Raw genomic sequence first — 21,491 nt, forward strand, 5'->3', positions numbered from 1 at the left:
CCCTTCTCAGAAGGGATGAATAGCATAGCTGTGATGTTGGTAGAGCCCTTCTTAGAAGGGATGAATAGCGTAGCTGTGATGTTGGTAGGGCCCTTCTCAGAAGGGACGAATAGCATGGCTGTGATGTTGGTAGAGCCCTTCTCAGAAGGGATGAATAGCATAGCTGTGATGTTGGTAGAGCCCTTCTCAGAAGGGATGAATAGCATAGCTGTGATGTTGGTAGAGCCCTTCTCAGAAGGGATGAATAGCATAGCTGTGATGTTGGTAGAGCCCTTCTCAGAAGGGATGAATATCATAGCATGGCTGTGATGTTGGTAGAGCCCTTCTCAGAAGGGATGAATAGCATGGCTGTGATGTTAGTAGAGCCCTTCTCAGAAGGGATGAATAGCATGGCTGTGATGTTGGTAGGGCCCTTCTCAGAAGGGATGAAAAGCATAGCTGTGATGTTGGTAGAGCCCTTCTCAGAAGGGATGAATAGCATGGCTGTGATGTTGGTAGGGCCCTTCTCAGAAGGGATGAATAGCATTGCTGTGATGTTGGTAGGGCCCTTCTCAGAAGGGATGAATAGCATGGCTGTGATGTTGGTAGAGCCCTTCTCAGAAGGGATGAATAGCATGGCTGTGATGTTGGTAGAGCCCTTCTCAGAAGGGATGAATAGCATAGCATGGCTGTGATGTTGGTAGGGCCCTTCTCAGAAGGGATGAATAGCATAGCATGGCTGTGATATTGGTAGAGCCCTTCTCAGAAGGGATGAATAGCATAGCTGTGATGTTGGTAGGGCCCTTCTCAGAAGAGATGAATAGCATAGCATAGCTGTGATGTTGGTAGAGCCCTTCTCAGAAGGGATGAATAGCATGGCTGTGATGTTGGTAGAGCCCTTCTCAGAAGGGATGAATAGCATAGCATGGCTGTGATGTTGGTAGAGCCCTTCTCAGAAGGGATGAATAGCATAGCTGTGATGTTGGTAGGGCCCTTCTCAGAAGGGATGAATAGCATAGCATGGCTGTGATGTTGGTAGAGCCCTTCTCAGAAGGGATGAATAGCATAGCTGTGATGTTGGTAGGGCCCTTCTCAGAAGAGATGAATAGCATAGCATAGCTGTGATGTTGGTAGAGCCCTTCTCAGAAGGGATGCATAGCATGGCTGTGATGTTGGTAGGGCCCTTCTCAGAAGGGATGAATAGCATAGCACCGCTGTGATGTTGGTAGAGCCCTTCTCAGAAGGGATGAATAGCATAGCATTGCTGTGATGTTGGTAGAGCCCTTCTCAGAAGGGATGAATAGCATAGCATAGCTGTGATGTTGGTAGAGCCCTTCTCAGAAGGGATGAATAGCATAGCATGGCTGTGATATTGGTAGAGCCCTTCTCAGAAGGGATGAATAGCATGGCTGTGATGTTGGTAGAGCCCTTCTCAGAAGGGATGAATAGCATAGCATTGCTGTGATGTTTGTAGAGCCCTTCTCAGAAGGGATGAATAGCATAGCACCGCTGTGATGTTGGTAGAGCCCTTCTCAGAAGGGATGAATAGCATAGCATTGCTGTGATGTTGGTAGAGCCCTTCTCAGAAGGGATGAATAGCATAGCATAGCTGTGATGTTGGTAGAGCCCTTCTCAGAAGGGATGCATAGCATGGCTGTGATGTTGGTAGGGCCCTTCTCAGAAGGGATGAATAGCATAGCACCGCTGTGATGTTGGTAGAGCCCTTCTCAGAAGGGATGAATTGCATAGCACCGCTGTGATGTTGGTAGGGCCCTTCTCAGAAGGGATGAATAGCATAGCACCGCTGTGATGTTGGTAGAGCCCTTCTCAGAAGGGATGAATAGCATAGCACCGCTGTGATGTTGGTAGAGCCCTTCTCAGAAGGGATGAATAGCATAGCATGGCTGTGATATTGGTAGAGCCCTTCTCAGAAGGGATGAATAGCATGGCTGTGATGTTGGTAGGGCCCTTCTCAGAAGGGATGAATAGCATAGCACCGCTGTGATGTTGGTAGAGCCCTTCTCAGAAGGGATGAATAGCATAGCATGGCTGTGATATTGGTAGAGCCCTTCTCAGAAGGGATGAATAGCATAGCTGTGATGTTGGTAGAGCCCTTCTCAGAAGGGATGAATAGCATAGCACCGCTGTGATGTTGGTAGAGCCCTTCTCAGAAGGGATGAATAGCATAGCATGGCTGTGATATTGGTAGAGCCCTTCTCAGAAGGGATGAATAGCATAGCTGTGATGTTGGTAGGGCCCTTCTCAGAAGAGATGAATAGCATAGCATAGCTGTGATGTTGGTAGAGCCCTTCTCAGAAGGGATGAATAGCATGGCTGTGATGTTGGTAGAGCCCTTCTCAGAAGGGATGAATAGCATAGCATGGCTGTGATGTTGGTAGAGCCCTTCTCAGAAGGGATGAATAGCATAGCTGTGATGTTGGTAGGGCCCTTCTCAGAAGGGATGAATAGCATAGCATGGCTGTGATGTTGGTAGAGCCCTTCTCAGAAGGGATGAATAGCATGGCTGTGATGTTGGTAGGGCCCTTCTCAGGAGGGATGAATAGCATAGCATAGCTGTGATGTTGGTAGAGCCCTTCTCAGAAGGGATGAATAGCATAGCATGGCTGTGATGTTGGTAGGGCCCTTCTCAGAAGGGATGAATAGCATAGCACCGCTGTGATGTTGGTAGGGCCCTTCTCAGAAGGGATGAATAGCATAGCATGGCTGTGATGTTGGTAGAGCCCTTCTCAGAAGGGATGAATAGCATGGCTGTGATGTTGGTAGAGCCCTTCTCAGAAGGGATGAATAGCATAGCATGGCTGTGATATTGGTAGAGCCCTTCTCAGAAGGGATGAATAGCATAGCTGTGATGTTGGTAGGGCCCTTCTCAGAAGAGATGAATAGCATAGCATAGCTGTGATGTTGGTAGAGCCCTTCTCAGAAGGGATGAATAGCATGGCTGTGATGTTGGTAGAGCCCTTCTCAGAAGGGATGAATAGCATAGCATGGCTGTGATGTTGGTAGAGCCCTTCTCAGAAGGGATGAATAGCATAGCTGTGATGTTGGTAGGGCCCTTCTCAGAAGGGATGAATAGCATAGCATGGCTGTGATGTTGGTAGAGCCCTTCTCAGAAGGGATGAATAGCATAGCTGTGATGTTGGTAGAGCCCTTCTCAGAAGGGATGAATAGCATAGCTGTGATGTTGGTAGGGCCCTTCTCAGAAGGGATGAATAGCATGGCTGTGATGTTGGTAGAGCCCTTCTCAGAAGGGATGAATAGCATGGCTGTGATGTTGGTAGAGCCCTTCTCAGAAGGGATGAATAGCATGGCTGTGATGTTGGTAGGGCCCTTCTCAGAAGGGATGAAAAGCATAGCTGTGATGTTGGTAGAGCCCTTCTCAGAAGGGATGAATAGCATTGCTGTGATGTTGGTAGGGCCCTTCTCAGAAGGGATGAATAGCATGGCTGTGATGTTGGTAGAGCCCTTCTCAGAAGGGATGAATAGCATAGCATGGCTGTGATGTTGGTAGAGCCCTTCTCAGAAGGGATGAATAGCATAGCACCGCAGTGATGTTGGTAGGGCCCTTCTCAGAAGGGATGAATAGCATAGCATGGCTGTGATGTTGGTAGAGCCCTTCTCAGAAGGGATGAATAGCATGGCTGTGATGTTGGTAGAGCCCTTCTCAGAAGGGATGAATAGCATAGCTGTGATGTTGGTAGGGCCCTTCTCAGAAGAGATGAATAGCATAGCATAGCTGTGATGTTGGTAGATCCCTTCTCAGAAGGGATGAATAGCATGGCTGTGATGTTGGTAGAGCCCTTCTCAGAAGGGATGAATAGCATAGCATGGCTGTGATGTTGGTAGGGCCCTTCTCAGAAGGGATGAATAGCATAGCACCGCTGTGATGTTGGTAGGGCCCTTCTCAGAAGGGATGAATTGCATAGCATGGCTGTGATGTTGGTAGAGCCCTTCTCAGAAGGGATGAATAGCATAGCATAGCTGTGATGTTGGTAGAGCCCTTCTCAGAAGGGATGAATAGCATAGCATTGCTGTGATGTTGGTAGAGCCCTTCTCAGAAGGGATGAATAGCATAGCATAGCTGTGATGTTGGTAGAGCCCTTCCCAGAAGGGATGCATAGCATGGCTGTGATGATGGTAGGGCCCTTCTCAGAAGGGATGAACAGCATAGCACCGCTGTGATGTTGGTAGAGCCCTTCTCAGAAGGGATGAATAGCATAGCATGGCTGTGATGTTGGTAGAGCCCTTCTCAGAAGGGATGAATAGCATAGCACCGCTGTGATGTTGGTAGAGCCCTTCTCAGAAGGGATGAATAGCATAGCATGGCTGTGATGTTGGTAGAGCCCTTCTCAGAAGGGATGAATAGCATAGCTGTGATGTTGGTAGGGCCCTTCTCAGAAGAGATGAATAGCATAGCAGAGCTGTGATGTTGGTAGAGCCCTTCTCAGAAGGGATGCATAGCATAGCTGTGATGTTGGTAGAGCCCTTCTTAGAAGGGATGAATAGCGTAGCTGTGATGTTGGTAGGGCCCTTCTCAGAAGAGATGAATAGCATAGCAGAGCTGTGATGTTGGTAGAGCCCTTCTCAGAAGGGACGAATAGCATGGCTGTGATGTTGGTAGAGCCCTTCTCAGAAGGGATGAATATCATAGCATGGCTGTGATGTTGGTAGAGCCCTTCTCAGAAGGGATGAATAGCATGGCTGTGATGTTAGTAGAGCCCTTCTCAGAAGGGATGAATAGCATGGCTGTGATGTTGGTAGGGCCCTTCTCAGAAGGGATGAAAAGCATAGCTGTGATGTTGGTAGAGCCCTTCTCAGAAGGGATGAATAGCATGGCTGTGATGTTGGTAGGGCCCTTCTCAGAAGGGATGAATAGCATTGCTGTGATGTTGGTAGGGCCCTTCTCAGAAGGGATGAATAGCATGGCTGTGATGTTGGTAGAGCCCTTCTCAGAAGGGATGAATAGCATGGCTGTGATGTTGGTAGAGCCCTTCTCAGAAGGGATGAATAGCATAGCATGGCTGTGATGTTGGTAGGGCCCTTCTCAGAAGGGATGAATAGCATAGCATGGCTGTGATGTTGGTAGAGCCCTTCTCAGAAGGGATGAATAGCATGGCTGTGATGTTGGTAGAGCCCTTCTCAGAAGGGATGAATAGCATGGCTGTGATGTTGGTAGAGCCCGTCTCAGAAGGGATGAAAAGCATAGCTGTGATGTTGGTAGAGCCAGAAGGGATGAATAGCATAGCACCGCTGTGATGTTGGTAGAGCCCTTCTCAGAAGGGATGAATAGCATAGCTGTGATGTTGGTAGGGCCCTTCTCAGAAGAGATGAATAGCATAGCATAGCTGTGATGTTGGTAGAGCCCTTCTCAGAAGGGATGCATAGCATGGCTGTGATGTTGGTAGGGCCCTTCTCAGAAGGGATGAATAGCATAGCACCGCTGTGATGTTGGTAGAGCCCTTCTCAGAAGGGATGAATAGCATAGCATTGCTGTGATGTTGGTAGAGCCCTTCTCAGAAGGGATGAATAGCATAGCATAGCTGTGATGTTGGTAGAGCCCTTCTCAGAAGGGATGCATAGCATGGCTGTGATGTTGGTAGGGCCCTTCTCAGAAGGGATGAATAGCATAGCACCGCTGTGATGTTGGTAGAGCCCTTCTCAGAAGGGATGAATAGCATAGCACCGCTGTGATGTTGGTAGAGCCCTTCTCAGAAGGGATGAATAGCATAGCATGGCTGTGATATTGGTAGAGCCCTTCTCAGAAGGGATGAATAGCATGGCTGTGATGTTGGTAGAGCCCTTCTCAGAAGGGATGAATAGCATAGCATTGCTGTGATGTTGGTAGAGCCCTTCTCAGAAGGGATGAATAGCATAGCACCGCTGTGATGTTGGTAGAGCCCTTCTCAGAAGGGATGAATAGCATAGCATTGCTGTGATGTTGGTAGAGCCCTTCTCAGAAGGGATGAATAGCATAGCATAGCTGTGATGTTGGTAGAGCCCTTCTCAGAAGGGATGCATAGCATGGCTGTGATGTTGGTAGGGCCCTTCTCAGAAGGGATGAATAGCATAGCACCGCTGTGATGTTGGTAGAGCCCTTCTCAGAAGGGATGAATTGCATAGCACCGCTGTGATGTTGATAGGGCCCTTCTCAGAAGGGATGAATAGCATAGCACCGCTGTGATGTTGGTAGAGCCCTTCTCAGAAGGGATGAATAGCATAGCACCGCTGTGATGTTGGTAGAGCCCTTCTCAGAAGAGATGAATAGCATAGCATGGCTGTGATATTGGTAGAGCCCTTCTCAGAAGGGATGAATAGCATGGCTGTGATGTTGGTAGGGCCCTTCTCAGAAGGGATGAATAGCATAGCACCGCTGTGATGTTGGTAGAGCCCTTCTCAGAAGGGATGAATAGCATAGCATGGCTGTGATATTGGTAGAACCCTTCTCAGAAGGGATGAATAGCACCGCTGTGATGTTGGTAGAGCCCTTCTCAGAAGGGATGAATAGCATAGCATGGCTGTGATGTTGGTAGAGCCCTTCTCAGAAGGGATGAATAGCATGGCTGTGATGTTGGTAGGGCCCTTCTCAGGAGGGATGAATAGCATAGCATAGCTGTGATGTTGGTAGAGCCCTTCTCAGAAGGGATGAATAGCATAGCATGGCTGTGATGTTGGTAGGGCCCTTCTCAGAAGGGATGAATAGCATAGCACCGCTGTGATGTTGGTAGGGCCCTTCTCAGAAGGGATGAATAGCATAGCATGGCTGTGATGTTGGTAGAGCCCTTCTCAGAAGGGATGAATAGCATGGCTGTGATGTTGGTAGAGCCCTTCTCAGAAGGTATGAATAGCATAGCATGGCTGTGATATTGGTAGAGCCCTTCTCAGAAGGGATGAATAGCATAGCTGTGATGTTGGTAGGGCCCTTCTCAGAAGAGATGAATAGCATAGCATAGCTGTGATGTTGGTAGAGCCCTTCTCAGAAGGGATGAATAGCATGGCTGTGATGTTGGTAGAGCCCTTCTCAGAAGGGATGAATAGCATAGCATGGCTGTGATGTTGGTAGAGCCCTTCTCAGAAGGGATGAATAGCATAGCTGTGATGTTGGTAGGGCCCTTCTCAGAAGGGATGAATAGCATAGCATGGCTGTGATGTTGGTAGAGCCCTTCTCAGAAGGGATGAATAGCATGGCTGTGATGTTGGTAGAGCCCTTCTCAGAAGGGATGAATAGCATGGCTGTGATGTTGGTAGAGCCCGTCTCAGAAGGGATGAAAAGCATAGCTGTGATGTTGGTAGAGCCAGAAGGGATGAATAGCATAGCACCGCTGTGATGTTGGTAGAGCCCTTCTCAGAAGGGATGAATAGCATAGCTGTGATGTTGGTAGGGCCCTTCTCAGAAGAGATGAATAGCATAGCATAGCTGTGATGTTGGTAGAGCCCTTCTCAGAAGGGATGCATAGCATGGCTGTGATGTTGGTAGGGCCCTTCTCAGAAGGGATGAATAGCATAGCACCGCTGTGATGTTGGTAGAGCCCTTCTCAGAAGGGATGAATAGCATAGCATTGCTGTGATGTTGGTAGAGCCCTTCTCAGAAGGGATGAATAGCATAGCATAGCTGTGATGTTGGTAGAGCCCTTCTCAGAAGGGATGCATAGCATGGCTGTGATGTTGGTAGGGCCCTTCTCAGAAGGGATGAATAGCATAGCACCGCTGTGATGTTGGTAGAGCCCTTCTCAGAAGGGATGAATAGCATAGCACCGCTGTGATGTTGGTAGAGCCCTTCTCAGAAGGGATGAATAGCATAGCATGGCTGTGATATTGGTAGAGCCCTTCTCAGAAGGGATGAATAGCATGGCTGTGATGTTGGTAGAGCCCTTCTCAGAAGGGATGAATAGCATAGCATTGCTGTGATGTTGGTAGAGCCCTTCTCAGAAGGGATGAATAGCATAGCACCGCTGTGATGTTGGTAGAGCCCTTCTCAGAAGGGATGAATAGCATAGCATTGCTGTGATGTTGGTAGAGCCCTTCTCAGAAGGGATGAATAGCATAGCATAGCTGTGATGTTGGTAGAGCCCTTCTCAGAAGGGATGCATAGCATGGCTGTGATGTTGGTAGGGCCCTTCTCAGAAGGGATGAATAGCATAGCACCGCTGTGATGTTGGTAGAGCCCTTCTCAGAAGGGATGAATTGCATAGCACCGCTGTGATGTTGGTAGGGCCCTTCTCAGAAGGGATGAATAGCATAGCACCGCTGTGATGTTGGTAGAGCCCTTCTCAGAAGGGATGAATAGCATAGCACCGCTGTGATGTTGGTAGAGCCCTTCTCAGAAGGGATGAATAGCATAGCATGGCTGTGATATTGGTAGAGCCCTTCTCAGAAGGGATGAATAGCATGGCTGTGATGTTGGTAGGGCCCTTCTCAGAAGGGATGAATAGCATAGCACCGCTGTGATGTTGGTAGAGCCCTTCTCAGAAGGGATGAATAGCATAGCATGGCTGTGATATTGGTAGAGCCCTTCTCAGAAGGGATGAATAGCACCGCTGTGATGTTGGTAGAGCCCTTCTCAGAAGGGATGAATAGCATAGCATGGCTGTGATGTTGGTAGAGCCCTTCTCAGAAGGGATGAATAGCATGGCTGTGATGTTGGTAGGGCCCTTCTCAGGAGGGATGAATAGCATAGCATAGCTGTGATGTTGGTAGAGCCCTTCTCAGAAGGGATGAATAGCATAGCATGGCTGTGATGTTGGTAGGGCCCTTCTCAGAAGGGATGAATAGCATAGCACCGCTGTGATGTTGGTAGGGCCCTTCTCAGAAGGGATGAATAGCATAGCATGGCTGTGATGTTGGTAGAGCCCTTCTCAGAAGGGATGAATAGCATGGCTGTGATGTTGGTAGAGCCCTTCTCAGAAGGGATGAATAGCATAGCATGGCTGTGATGTTGGTAGAGCCCTTCTCAGAAGGGATGAATAGCATAGCTGTGATGTTGGTAGGGCCCTTCTCAGAAGGGATGAATAGCATAGCATGGCTGTGATGTTGGTAGAGCCCTTCTCAGAAGGGATGAATAGCATGGCTGTGATGTTGGTAGGGCCCTTCTCAGGAGGGATGAATAGCATAGCATAGCTGTGATGTTGGTAGAGCCCTTCTCAGAAGGGATGAATAGCATAGCATGGCTGTGATGTTGGTAGGGCCCTTCTCAGAAGGGATGAATAGCATAGCACCGCTGTGATGTTGGTAGGGCCCTTCTCAGAAGGGATGAATAGCATAGCATGGCTGTGATGTTGGTAGAGCCCTTCTCAGAAGGGATGAATAGCATGGCTGTGATGTTGGTAGAGCCCTTCTCAGAAGGGATGAATAGCATAGCATGGCTGTGATATTGGTAGAGCCCTTCTCAGAAGGGATGAATAGCATAGCTGTGATGTTGGTAGGGCCCTTCTCAGAAGAGATGAATAGCATAGCATAGCTGTGATGTTGGTAGAGCCCTTCTCAGAAGGGATGAATAGCATGGCTGTGATGTTGGTAGAGCCCTTCTCAGAAGGGATGAATAGCATAGCATGGCTGTGATGTTGGTAGAGCCCTTCTCAGAAGGGATGAATAGCATAGCTGTGATGTTGGTAGGGCCCTTCTCAGAAGGGATGAATAGCATAGCATGGCTGTGATGTTGGTAGAGCCCTTCTCAGAAGGGATGAATAGCATAGCTGTGATGTTGGTAGGGCCCTTCTCAGAAGAGATGAATAGCATAGCAGATCTGTGATGTTGGTAGAGCCCTTCTCAGAAGGGATGAATAGCATAGCTGTGATGTTGGTAGAGCCCTTCTCAGAAGGGATGAATAGCATAGCTGTGATGTTGGTAGGGCCCTTCTCAGAAGGGATGAATAGCATGGCTGTGATGTTGGTAGAGCCCTTCTCAGAAGGGATGAATAGCATGGCTGTGATGTTGGTAGAGCCCTTCTCAGAAGGGATGAATAGCATGGCTGTGATGTTGGTAGGGCCCTTCTCAGAAGGGATGAAAAGCATAGCTGTGATGTTGGTAGAGCCCTTCTCAGAAGGGATGAATAGCATTGCTGTGATGTTGGTAGGGCCCTTCTCAGAAGGGATGAATAGCATGGCTGTGATGTTGGTAGAGCCCTTCTCAGAAGGGATGAATAGCATAGCATGGCTGTGATGTTGGTAGAGCCCTTCTCAGAAGGGATGAATAGCATAGCACCGCAGTGATGTTGGTAGGGCCCTTCTCAGAAGGGATGAATAGCATAGCATGGCTGTGATGTTGGTAGAGCCCTTCTCAGAAGGGATGAATAGCATGGCTGTGATGTTGGTAGAGCCCTTCTCAGAAGGGATGAATAGCATAGCATGGCTGTGATGTTGGTAGGGCCCTTCTCAGAAGGGATGAATTGCATATCATGGCTGTGATGTTGGTAGAGCCCTTCTCAGAAGGGATGAATTGCATAGCATGGCTGTGATGTTGGTAGAGCCCTTCTCAGAAGGGATGAATAGTATAGCTGTGATGTTGGTAGGGCCCTTCTCAGAAGAGATGAATAGCATAGCATAGCTGTGATGTTGGTAGAGCCCTTCTCAGAAGGGATGAAAAGCATAGCTGTGATGTTGGTAGAGCCCTTCTCAGAAGGGATGAATAGCATAGCTGTGATGTTGGTAGGGCCCTTCTCAGAAGGGATGAATAGCGCTAGGCCTCGCCACGCTCTCATCTTGTCATTAACCAGATCAGAGGAGATAATAGGCTCCATTGGTTTGGACTCAACAGGCACACACTACTGCTGGTGCGCCTGTTTTTTTAACTACCGTAGTGTTAAGATATGAATCTTCCCTCTCCAGTCAGTCTCCCCACTAGACACCATGCTGTTCTATAGATGGAGAGCAGTGGAGGCTACTGAGGGGAGAAAGGCTCATAATAATGGCTGGAATGGAGTAAATGGAATGGTATCAAAAACATGGTTTTCATGGGCTTGATACCATTGCAATCACTCCATTCCAGACATTATTAAGAGCCGTTCTCCCCTAAGCAACATCCACTGGCGGTGAGTATGCTTTAGGTCATTGAAGGTCATTTTAGGTTGTTGGAGGTCCTGCAATTTGTGATGTATCCTGAGACAAAAACAAGCTACGGTGTCTCAGCTTAGTCAAAGACAAGCAAATTCAAGAAAAAAGTGAACAGGTAGACTGTCTCAGTTAACTTGACTGTAGTTACATGAGAAGGTAGAAAAAAAAATTGTACCTTTAAAAGGAACATGCCACGTCAAATACGAGACAAAGACACTAAGAAGCTCGACAGCTTCTTCAATCTTCTCAATAAGTGGTAATCAACAGTAGACAATAAGAAGTACTTCATCGAAAGATCGCTGGTTCGAATCCCTGAGCCTTCAAGGTGGAAAAATCTGCCGTTCTGCCCTTAAGCAAAGCAGTTAACCCCCAACAACAACTGCTCCCTGGGCGCCGATGACGTGGGTGTAGATTAAGGCTGCCCCCCGGGGCACCTCTCTGATTCAGAGGGGTTGGGTTAAATGCGGAAGACACATTTTGGTTGAATGCATTCAGTTGTGAAACTTACTAGGTATCCCCCTTTCCCTTTACTTAGTGGAGAATTTCAGTTCAATCAACAGTAGATACGAGGTACTTAGTGTAGACATTCAGTCTAAAAAGTTACATAACAGTTGTGTTAAGGTTCAGAGGTATGGGCGACAGTCAGTCATCCCCAGCGGATTAGGTTAAGACTATGTTAACAACTCCAGCAAGTGGCCCTCTCTACATGGCCCCCTTGTTCTCACTGACCCCTCACTGGGGTCGCCAGAGGGGGCTGGGAGGGTAGACATGCAGGTAAGGGGGGTGTAATCCCAAACACGGGACAATGCTGAGCCTGAGCCGGGCTGAGGCCATGGCCAGTGTGAGAAACTGGGAGAAAGGGAGACCGGTCGGTCGGTGAGTCATCACGGCCACCGCTGTTGGCATGGTGGCTGTCCCAGACACCTGTTTCTTCCCTGTTCCAGTCACACAGTGGCCTGGGTTTATGCTACCTCATGCTGCCCTGCATGGTTGGTCACTTTGTTCCCTGGCCTAGTCAGAGTGAGATGTTTTTCAAAACAAACTTAACCGAGCATGCCCTCTGTGCTTGTTGAAAAAGCAGCACATTCTGCAACGTTAACAACAGCCTGTCAAGATAATCGGAAGGACCTCAAGCTCAAGGACCACTAGTTTGCGGCACTCTCAGCTGCTTGTGCCTTCTGATTGACAACCATCCATGACGTAGAGAGAACACCAACTGTTCACTGACACACACATAGCTTATGAAGTGTTGCACCATGTGTTAGAAATAGCCAATGGGAGTTGATGAGTACACGATTATATTAATATCCCAGTGCCCTGGGTAAACTGTGCTACATGATACTCTGTCCTCTGTCCTATCCAACTCCCATTGACTTACAGTGCCTTGCGAAAGTATTCGGCCCCCTTGAACTTTGCGACCTTTTGCCACATTTCAGGCTTCAAACATAAAGATATAAAACTGTATTTTTTTGTGAAGAATCAACAACAAGTGGGACACAATCATGAAGTGGAACGACATTTATTGGATATTTAAAACTTTTTTAACAAATCAAAAACTGAAAAATTGGGCGTGCAAAATTATTCAGCCCCTTTACTTTCAGTGCAGCAAACTCTCTCCATAAGTTCAGTGAGGATCTCTGAATGATCCAATGTTGACCTAAATGACTAATGATGATAAATACAATCCACCTGTGTGTAATCAAGTCTCCGTATAAATGCACCTGCACTGTGATAGTCTCAGAGGTCCGTTAAAAGCGCAGAGAGCATCATGAAGAACAAGGAACACACCAGGCAGGTCCGAGATACTGTTGTGAAGAAGTTTAAAGCCGGATTTGGATACAAAAAGATTTCCCAAGCTTTAAACATCCCAAGGAGCACTGTGCAAGCGATAATATTGAAATGGAAGGAGTATCAGACCACTGCAAATCTACCAAGACCTGGCCGTCCCTCTAAACTTTCAGCTCATACAAGGAGAAGACTGATCAGAGATGCAGCCAAGAGGCCCATGATCACTCTGGATGAACTGCAGAGATCTACAGCTGAGGTGGGAGACTCTGTCCATAGGACAACAATAAGTTGTATATTGCACAAATCTGGCCTTTATGGAAGAGTGGCAAGAAGAAAGCCATTTCTTAAAGATATCCATAAAAAGTGTCGTTTAAAGTTTGCCACAAGCCACCTGGGAGACACACCAAACATGTGGAAGAAGGTGCTCTGGTCAGATGAAACCAAAATTGAACTTTTTGGCAACAATGCAAAACGTTATGTTTGGAGTAAAAGCAACACAGTTGAACACACCATCCCCACTGTCAAACATGGTGGTGGCAGCATCATGGTGGTTTGGGCCTGCTTTTCTTCAGCAGGGACAGGGAAGATGGTTAAAATTGATGGGAAGATGGATGGAGCCAAATACAGGACCATTCTGGAAAAAAACCTGATGGAGTCTGCAAAAGACCTGAGACTGGGACGGAGATTTGTCTTCCAACAAGACAATGATACAAAACATAAAGCAAAATCTACAATGGAATGGTTCAAACATAAACATATCCAGGTGTTAGAATGGCCAAGTCCAGACCTGAATCCAATCGAGAATCTGTGGAAAGAACTGAAAACTGCTGTTCACAAATGCTCTCCATCCAACCTCACTGAGCTCGAGCTGTTTTGCAAGGAGGAATGGGAAAAAATGTCAGTCTCTCGATGTGCAAAACTGATAGAGACATACCCCAAGCGACGTACAGCTGTAATCGCAGCAAAAGGTGGCGCTACAAAGTATTAACTTAAGGGGGCTGAATAATTTTGCACGCCCAATTTTTCAGTTTTTGATTTGTTAAAAAAGTTTGAAATATCCAATAAATGTCGTTCCACTTCATGATTGTGTCCCACTTGTTGTTGATTCTTCACAAAAAAATACAGTTTTATATCTTTATGTTTGAAGCCTGAAATGTGGCAAAAGGTCGCAAAGTTCAAGGGGGCCGAATACTTTCGCAAGGCACTGTAAGTCTCTTCTCTTCAACCATATAATCCATAGGGTATAACTTTGTTCTGTATGTGTGCATGTATATATGTTCATCTCCCAGATGAACTAACCTGCGATGATAAGTCACTAATCTCACCACTACCAGGGCTCTACAGTTAGAGCATTTTACTCGCATATGCGCCTAAATGTTTTGCTGTGCGACCTAGAATTGTTATTTAGGAGCACGAGTGAGCAGAGAAAAATGTACGATTCTGGCTTTAATATCGCAAAATATTTTAATTGTGCGCCTAAATTTCTTTGTGTGCGCCTACATTTTTCAATTTAGGCACACGCGTGCGCCTTGTAAAACAAGTTAACCGTAGAATCCAGACTACACTCTGCTCTTACATGAATAGCTTGGGTTAGCCCTACAGGTCTCACTGTAGACTGAAGTGGTCAAACCAGACATTCCACTATGTGAAACTAAACCAGCCGGCCTGTGTAATGCTCCATTGACATGCATGTCAGATATTTAAAAGGGACAACCCTTCACATTGCCTCCTCACTTGACCTGATCACACACGTGGTTACTTAGCAGAAAAACTCCTTACTTTTCCAGTGCATTCACGTGTTACAAAGCCAATATCTTGCTATATAAAGTCTCAGTCCCCTGCTATGTTGACATAGTGCTATGAATTATTTGTTTACGTTAGGTATAGGCCCTATATATCACAGCCCTTTCTCAATGCAAGGTGCCTCAGTTGGAGCGATGAGGTTTGTGGGATATGACCTCACTAGTCTGTGTGGTTAAAGATCCCAAGGCAGAGCATCTTAAAGCTGTTTACTACTAGGCCAGTATGAGGGTAAACTAGAATTCTGGAAAGGCCATATGAAGGCGAGGTGTGTGTCAAGTGCTGGGGAGGCTGTTGTGAGGAGCTATAGGACGATGGGCTCATTGTAATGGCTGGAATGGAATAAATGGAACAGAGTCAAACATGGTTTCCATATGTTTGATAGCGTTCCATTTATTCCATTCCAGCCATTACAATGAGCCTGTCCTCCTATAGCTCCTCCCACCAGCCTCCACTGGTCAAGAGGGGCTTGCTACATTCTCTCTTTAGGTTGTGTGTGGGTAGGAAGAGACTGCCATTGTCATTGGCCTGGAAATCCACACTGAAAATGCACGCAGATGTAAACACAAGTACACAAACAGACACTACTGTACATACTGTAAAATCCCAATTACAACAAGTCCACAATTCAGATTAGCCTAGTTATTCAGCACATACTGTACTTTCATGACATCAACCCTCATATTTACACTAATCAGGACAACTGAGCCTGGTATCAACTCTTCCTACTACACTGCTCAAAAAAATAAAGGGAACACTTAAACAACACAATGTAACTCCAAGTCAATCACACTTCTGTGAAATCAAACTGTCCACCTTGGAAGCAACACTGATTGACAATAAATTTCACATGCTGTTGTGCAAACGGAATAGACAACAGGTGGAAATTATAGGCAATTAGCAAGACACCCCCAATAAAGGAGTGGTTCTGCAGGTGGTGACCACAGACCACTTCTCAGTTCCTATGCTTCCTGGCTGATGTTTTGGTCACTTTAGAATGCTGGTGGTGCTTTCACTCTAGTGGTAGCATGAGACGGAGTCGACAAACCACACAAGTGGCTCAGGTAGTGCAGCTCATCCAGGATGAGACATTAATGCGAGCTGTGGCAAGAAGGTTTGCTGTGTCTGTCAGCGTAGTGTCCAGAGCATGGAGGCGCTACCAGGAGACAGGCCAGTACATCAGGAGACGTGGAAGAGGCCGTAGGAGGACAACAACCCAGCAGCAGGACCGCTACCTCTGCCTTTATGAAAGGAGGAGCAGGAGGAGCACTGCCAGAGCCCTGCAAAATTACCTCCAGCAGGCCACAAATGTGCATGTGTCTGCTCAAACGATCAGAAACAGACTCCATGAGGGTGGTATGAGGGCCCGACGTCTACAGGTGGGGGTTGTGCTTACAGCCCAACACCGTGCAGGACGTTTGGCATTTGCCAGAGAACACCAAGATTGACAAATTTGCCACTGGCGCCCTGTGCTCTTCACAGATGAAAGCAGGTTCACACTGAGCACATGTGACAGACGTGACAGAGTCTGGAGACGCCGTGGAGAACGTTCTGCTGCCTGCAACATCCTCCAGCATGACCGTTTTGGCGTGGGTTAGTCATGGTGTGGGGTGGCATTTCTTTGGGGGGGCCGCACAGCCCTCCATGTGCTCGCCATAGGTAGCCTGACTGCCATTAGGTACCGAGATGAGATCCTCAGACCCCCTGTGAGACCATATGCTGGTGTGGTTGGCCCTGGGTTCCTCCTAATGCAAGACAATGCTAGACCTCATGTGGCTGGAGTGTGTCAGCAATTCCTGCAAGAGGAAGGCATTGATGCTATGGACTGGCACGCCTGTTCCCCAGACCTGAATTAAATTGAGCACATCTGGGACATCACGTCTTGCTCCATCCACCAACGCCACGTTGCACCACAGACTGTCCAGGAGTTGGCGGATGCTTTAGTCCAGGTCTGGGAGGAGATCCCTCAGGAGACCATCCACCACCTCATCAGGAGCATGCCCAGGCGTTGTAGGGAGGTCATACAGGCATGTGGAGGCCACACGCACTACTGAGACTCATTTGACTTGTTTTAAGGACATTACATCAAAGTTGGATCAGCCTGTAGTGTGGTTTTCCACTTTAATTTTGAGTGTGACTCCAAATCCAGACCTTCATGGGTTGATAAATTTGATTTCCATTTATAATTGTTGTGATTTTGTTGTCAGCACATTCAACTATGTAAAGAAAAAAGTATTTAATAAGAATATTTCATTCATTCAGATCTAGGATGTGTTATTTTAGTGTTCCCTTTATTTTTTGAGCAGTGTATTATACAGAAACAACACCTGAGCAGGAAATCAGATCAATTTAGTCAGCGTGCTAGAATTAAACACTGTCTGTAACATCCAATGAGAGTTCTCAGGAGTAAATGAAAGGACTTCAAAAAGCTTTGCCCTCTGTGTGCATTTTCTAGAGCCAACTGCCAACCCAACTTCCACAGTGAGTGTGCTGACAGTCTGAAATCACCAAAGCATAATTCAACATTTCTCGAAAAAGTTCACTTCAAATACACTGCATATAGCAAACAGTTTTGACTGAGTTTGATTATACAGAGTTGGGTTTTTGCATCAAGTCAAATTGTGTTCAAATCTATTTGTATCAACACTGATTTTCCTATAACAACTTTGATGTAAAACAATCCCTGTATAGTCAACACCATTGAGGTATAAAGAACGGTCCACACCCAACCAGACTGTAAATAAAATATGGCCAACCATGAAACATTGATGGGTGTCTGTTTGAATGTGATCCCATGAGGTAGTAACCCAATACCCTGACCTCTTCATCACAGAAAGATGATAAGAGTACCAAACTCCTTTCAAAAATACCCTTCATACTACCATGTTTTGTTTCCCAAGTTTGCTGAAGTTGGAAGAGTGTGTGTGTGTGTCACATATCTGTTAACCTCTGCAGAACAAATAGCAGAAAGGCTACAAATAATTATGAATTATGTTACAGTAGATGTCAAATGTACTTTATGTTCGTGGCTCTGATTAAACACATTCGTCTGGGCCCCACAGCATCAACATGTGGATAATGTCACTTGAGGCACAATAAAGGTGAATGAAAGGTGACAGATTGTGTCCAGGCAAGAATCAAGCTGTATAGGCAGATACTTTTACATTTATTCTGAGAAATGTGCCCAGGACAGATGACAAGTCACTCTGATATAGATGTTTATAAAAAGACTGATAACAACCGACATGTAAACGTGTCACATTATGCCTTGACAGTCAGACAGTCCCTGTCACTTGACTTTACAAGCAGCAAAATACGTTAACAATGTCTTGCCAAGTTATTTACTTTCTAAAATCCGTAATTTACAAACAATACATTAGTTGTAGTCTACTTATGTGTAAGAAGACCAACTGAAATACCGTACCGTAGGTTGAGTCTCAGAAGTGCAAGTAGTCGACTTCGTGTAACAACACCACACAGCTTCAAGATACGGAGCAAAATCAACCTTTTAGCCTACTTTCCTATGAGCGTCTTTCCAACACCAAAGTGCATAACCCTCTTGAAAACCACTAATTCTCCAGCAGAACGTTGTTTAATTTCCCTGGTTTAATGTCGCCTTCTATTAGAAAAGTAAAGAGATAAGCTACTTAGCTAATAAGGTCGCCAACCAGTCAGTCTGCTTACTGTACGTAGTGTATACATATGTGAGCGTCGCGAGCACACTAAGCTTTTAGGCTCCTCCCTCTTTGTGCCCACAGCAGTTTGTGATGGTGATCGGCATTCCGACTCTTTTCAGTGAGCCGGCTCGTTCGACTCAGGTCACGGCTCCCAAACGGCTCTTTTAAAAAAAAAGGTTTTGTATTTTTTCAAGTCAAACAGTTTGCGATAGTTTGACTATGATTGGTGTTAAAACAATTCGAATTAAATTGTTAAATGAAATCATACTCTACCTTATCCACAATGTATTTAAAAATGCATTGGTTTGTTATGAAAAAGAATGCTATTAACATTTTCATTTAATGTATATAAACAAAGTGCATATAAATGTAACAATTCAAAACAAATACAGTCTGAACAACATAATAATAGAATATTGCACCACATCAAAGAAAAATAAATAACAATGTGCAAAACTGCAGCATCCCACTTAAAACATTAAACTGGTCCCTCTTTTCTCTCTCTTCTTTATTGCCATGTTATAACCAGCAGCACACAGCAATGCTGACCATATTTTGCTTTTATGAGAGATTTGCATTCAGAAATGCAAGCTGCCTCTCTTGAGGGCTGATGTGGTTTCTTCTATTAGTAATTATTTGTCCCGTTTTCAAGAAGACCCTCTCAGAGGGAACGGATGTGGCCACTATGCAGAGTCTCCCTGTCATGACTTTAGAAAGCCTTGTTCTTCCACCAGCTCAGAGGATCTGCAGATCTCCAAATAGGATCGGACCTCCATTATGGGATCTACTGAGGGATTCCTTCGTGCTGCATCCCCACTTGCTCTCTCATCAAACAGCGTCTAAACAGCAGACGTTTGTGGCACTGCTGCTGGTGCTTCTGCTCCATCTGATCCCTCTTCTTCCTATTGCCATGGTGCCTGGGCCAGCTGACTGCTGGGGCTGTCCCTCCCTGCTGCTGATCTCCACAGTGACCTGCTCAAACGGTTCCAGGACTCTGCAGACCTCCACCACCACCTCCCATTCCTCTTAGGTCAGAGCATCAACAGGTGTATTGACAATGGCCAGGGTGGAGATGATGGCATCCTTTGACTCAAGAAACCGCTTAAACAAATATAATGTTTAATTCCACCTTGTAGTGCAGTCTTGTTTAGGCCTCAGCTCAGGCATCCCAATCTGGCCTTGTGTAGACTTTAGTTTTTCAGAACCTACTGTGCTCCTGTGGAAGTATTCCAGCTGCTTTCACTTTGTCCACAGTGGGCTTCATCACCTTCAAAGCATCTCTTACAATTAGGTTGATTGTGTGGGCAAGACATGGATGATGGGTCCATTTTAACATTTGCATGGCTTTGGTTATGTTAGCTGCATTGTCGCTAACACAACAGACCACTTTTCCATCTATTTGCCATTCTCAACAGTTCCTCTGCCAAGTTCTCTGAGGTGTGTCTGTCGACTGAACTCAAAGCGGTCCAGAAGACAGCTAGACATCGAAAATCCTTCAATGAAGTGACATGTAACCAACATTTAAGAAGTGGTTACCCTTGATATCCTGCAGTCAGTGGTAAGGCAAACTGCAGTAGCTTTTTGGACTCTTTCCCACACTGAAGCCTGTGTGCTCTCGTACAGTTGTGGAATAAGTGATTTTGAAAGGGTTTTCCTGCTTGGAATTGTGTACATTGGATTTAGACTATTGCTATAATTTCTAAAACCTCTGTCCTCCACAATCGAAAATGGCTGGAAATTGGTGGCAATCATTTTAGCCAATGCAATATAAATTTGGCCTTGTTTTGCTAGACATAGACTTTGGCATAAACTGGTCCATAGAAGACTGCGTTGCTGTGGGTCGCGAAGTAGGCCTACTTGACTAAGTGGATACATCTCCACGTGTGGAGGTGCTGGCTCCACCACTATCACTAGCCGGCCCGCTAGTTTCTCGAAGCTCCGCTACAGCTAGCTTCATAGTTGTGTGCACAGTTCGCATATGCCGGTGTAGGTTGTGCATAGAACCGGCTTTATATGAGATTTTGTTTTGGCAAATTCTACACTGGGCTCTAACGTTGTCTACATTATTAAAATGCATCCAAATGCTACTGTGCTTCCGAATCATTTTCCAGCTGTTGTTTTCACAGCTGTCCTTTCTCTCTCTCCTCAGCTGCTAAGTGTGTGACTGTGAGTGAGTTGGCTCGACCCTCCCTCACGACGGTTCATTGGTTGACACCAATTATTCATATCTTAATTTTTTATTTATTTTTATAAATAGATTTGGCTCTTCTGATATGCGAGCCGGCTCCCAACATTCACCTACAAGAGCTCTTAGAGCCGACTCGTTTCGCGAACGACCCATCACTAGTTTGTGAATGTGAGAGCAGTGTGAGAAGTCAATGCACTGTAAATGATTGCCCTTCACACAATTGTTTTCTATACAAAACAAGGATTTTAGCCCTGTATTTCAACACCTCTTTTTATCCTGCCTAGCCCAGATGATCAAAGGACTAGGCTATTCCATCCTAAACAATAATAATTGAATGGCAATGTAAAACCATACAAACATAGACAACTGTGTCCACACAAATCCTGTTAACAGTGTCACCTGTTCTAAGGAGCTCTGTGCCAGCTGCCATTCTCGTCACAGGGCTCGAGTTGGAGCAGCTATTCACCGTGTTATTAGTCTCTGTTGTAAAAACAAGGTAAACCTGTGTTCTTGGTCATGGCAGACTAAGTAGACTTCTCATAGCGGATGAGGAATTGACATTCTAGAATATGTTTATTTGCACATTGTGTATTGTGAAAAGTATATGCACACGTATCATTTCTACTTTTTTTTAACATAAAAATATTGTATATCCTGAACTTTATGGTTACCCGATACCTTTGTAAACAACAAACTCATTGTGTATTTATTATTACGTTTTATTATTTCTCTATTTTCTTTCTCTCTGCTTTGTTGGGACGGGCTGTAGTAGGCATTTTCCTGTTAGTCTACTACACCTGTTGTTTACGAAGCATGTGACATTTGATTTGAACTGTGCCAGGTGCTGGCTAGTAGAAATAAACAAGGTAGATGGGGACATCTAGTGCTTATAATTTGAAGTACATCTCCTGAGAAATTGCTCAGTTGACTATGAATCTTTCAGACAGTCTCAGTGGTATTTCTCTGTCTCTATGCTGTAGAGAACATATAATGTGC

The 21,491-nt window shown here is 45.9% G+C and overlaps 1 protein-coding gene across 2 annotated transcripts in view; it reads right to left on the reverse strand.

Moving 5' to 3' along the window:
• LOC110534509 (protein FAM160A1) overlaps positions 1-18,323 on the reverse strand; it is a 65,254-nt gene extending 46,931 nt beyond the window's left edge. For both annotated transcript variants that reach the window (XM_021619393.2, XM_021619394.2), the window contains exon 1: positions 18,055-18,323. The gene's annotated coding sequence lies outside the window, so the exon portion shown is untranslated. The remainder of the gene's footprint in view (positions 1-18,054) is intronic.
• Between the last annotated feature and the right edge of the window lie 3,168 nt (positions 18,324-21,491).

The sequence above is a fragment of the Oncorhynchus mykiss genome, chromosome 10, assembly GCF_013265735.2.
Source record: "Oncorhynchus mykiss isolate Arlee chromosome 10, USDA_OmykA_1.1, whole genome shotgun sequence".
Classification (NCBI taxonomy): domain Eukaryota; kingdom Metazoa; phylum Chordata; class Actinopteri; order Salmoniformes; family Salmonidae; genus Oncorhynchus; species Oncorhynchus mykiss.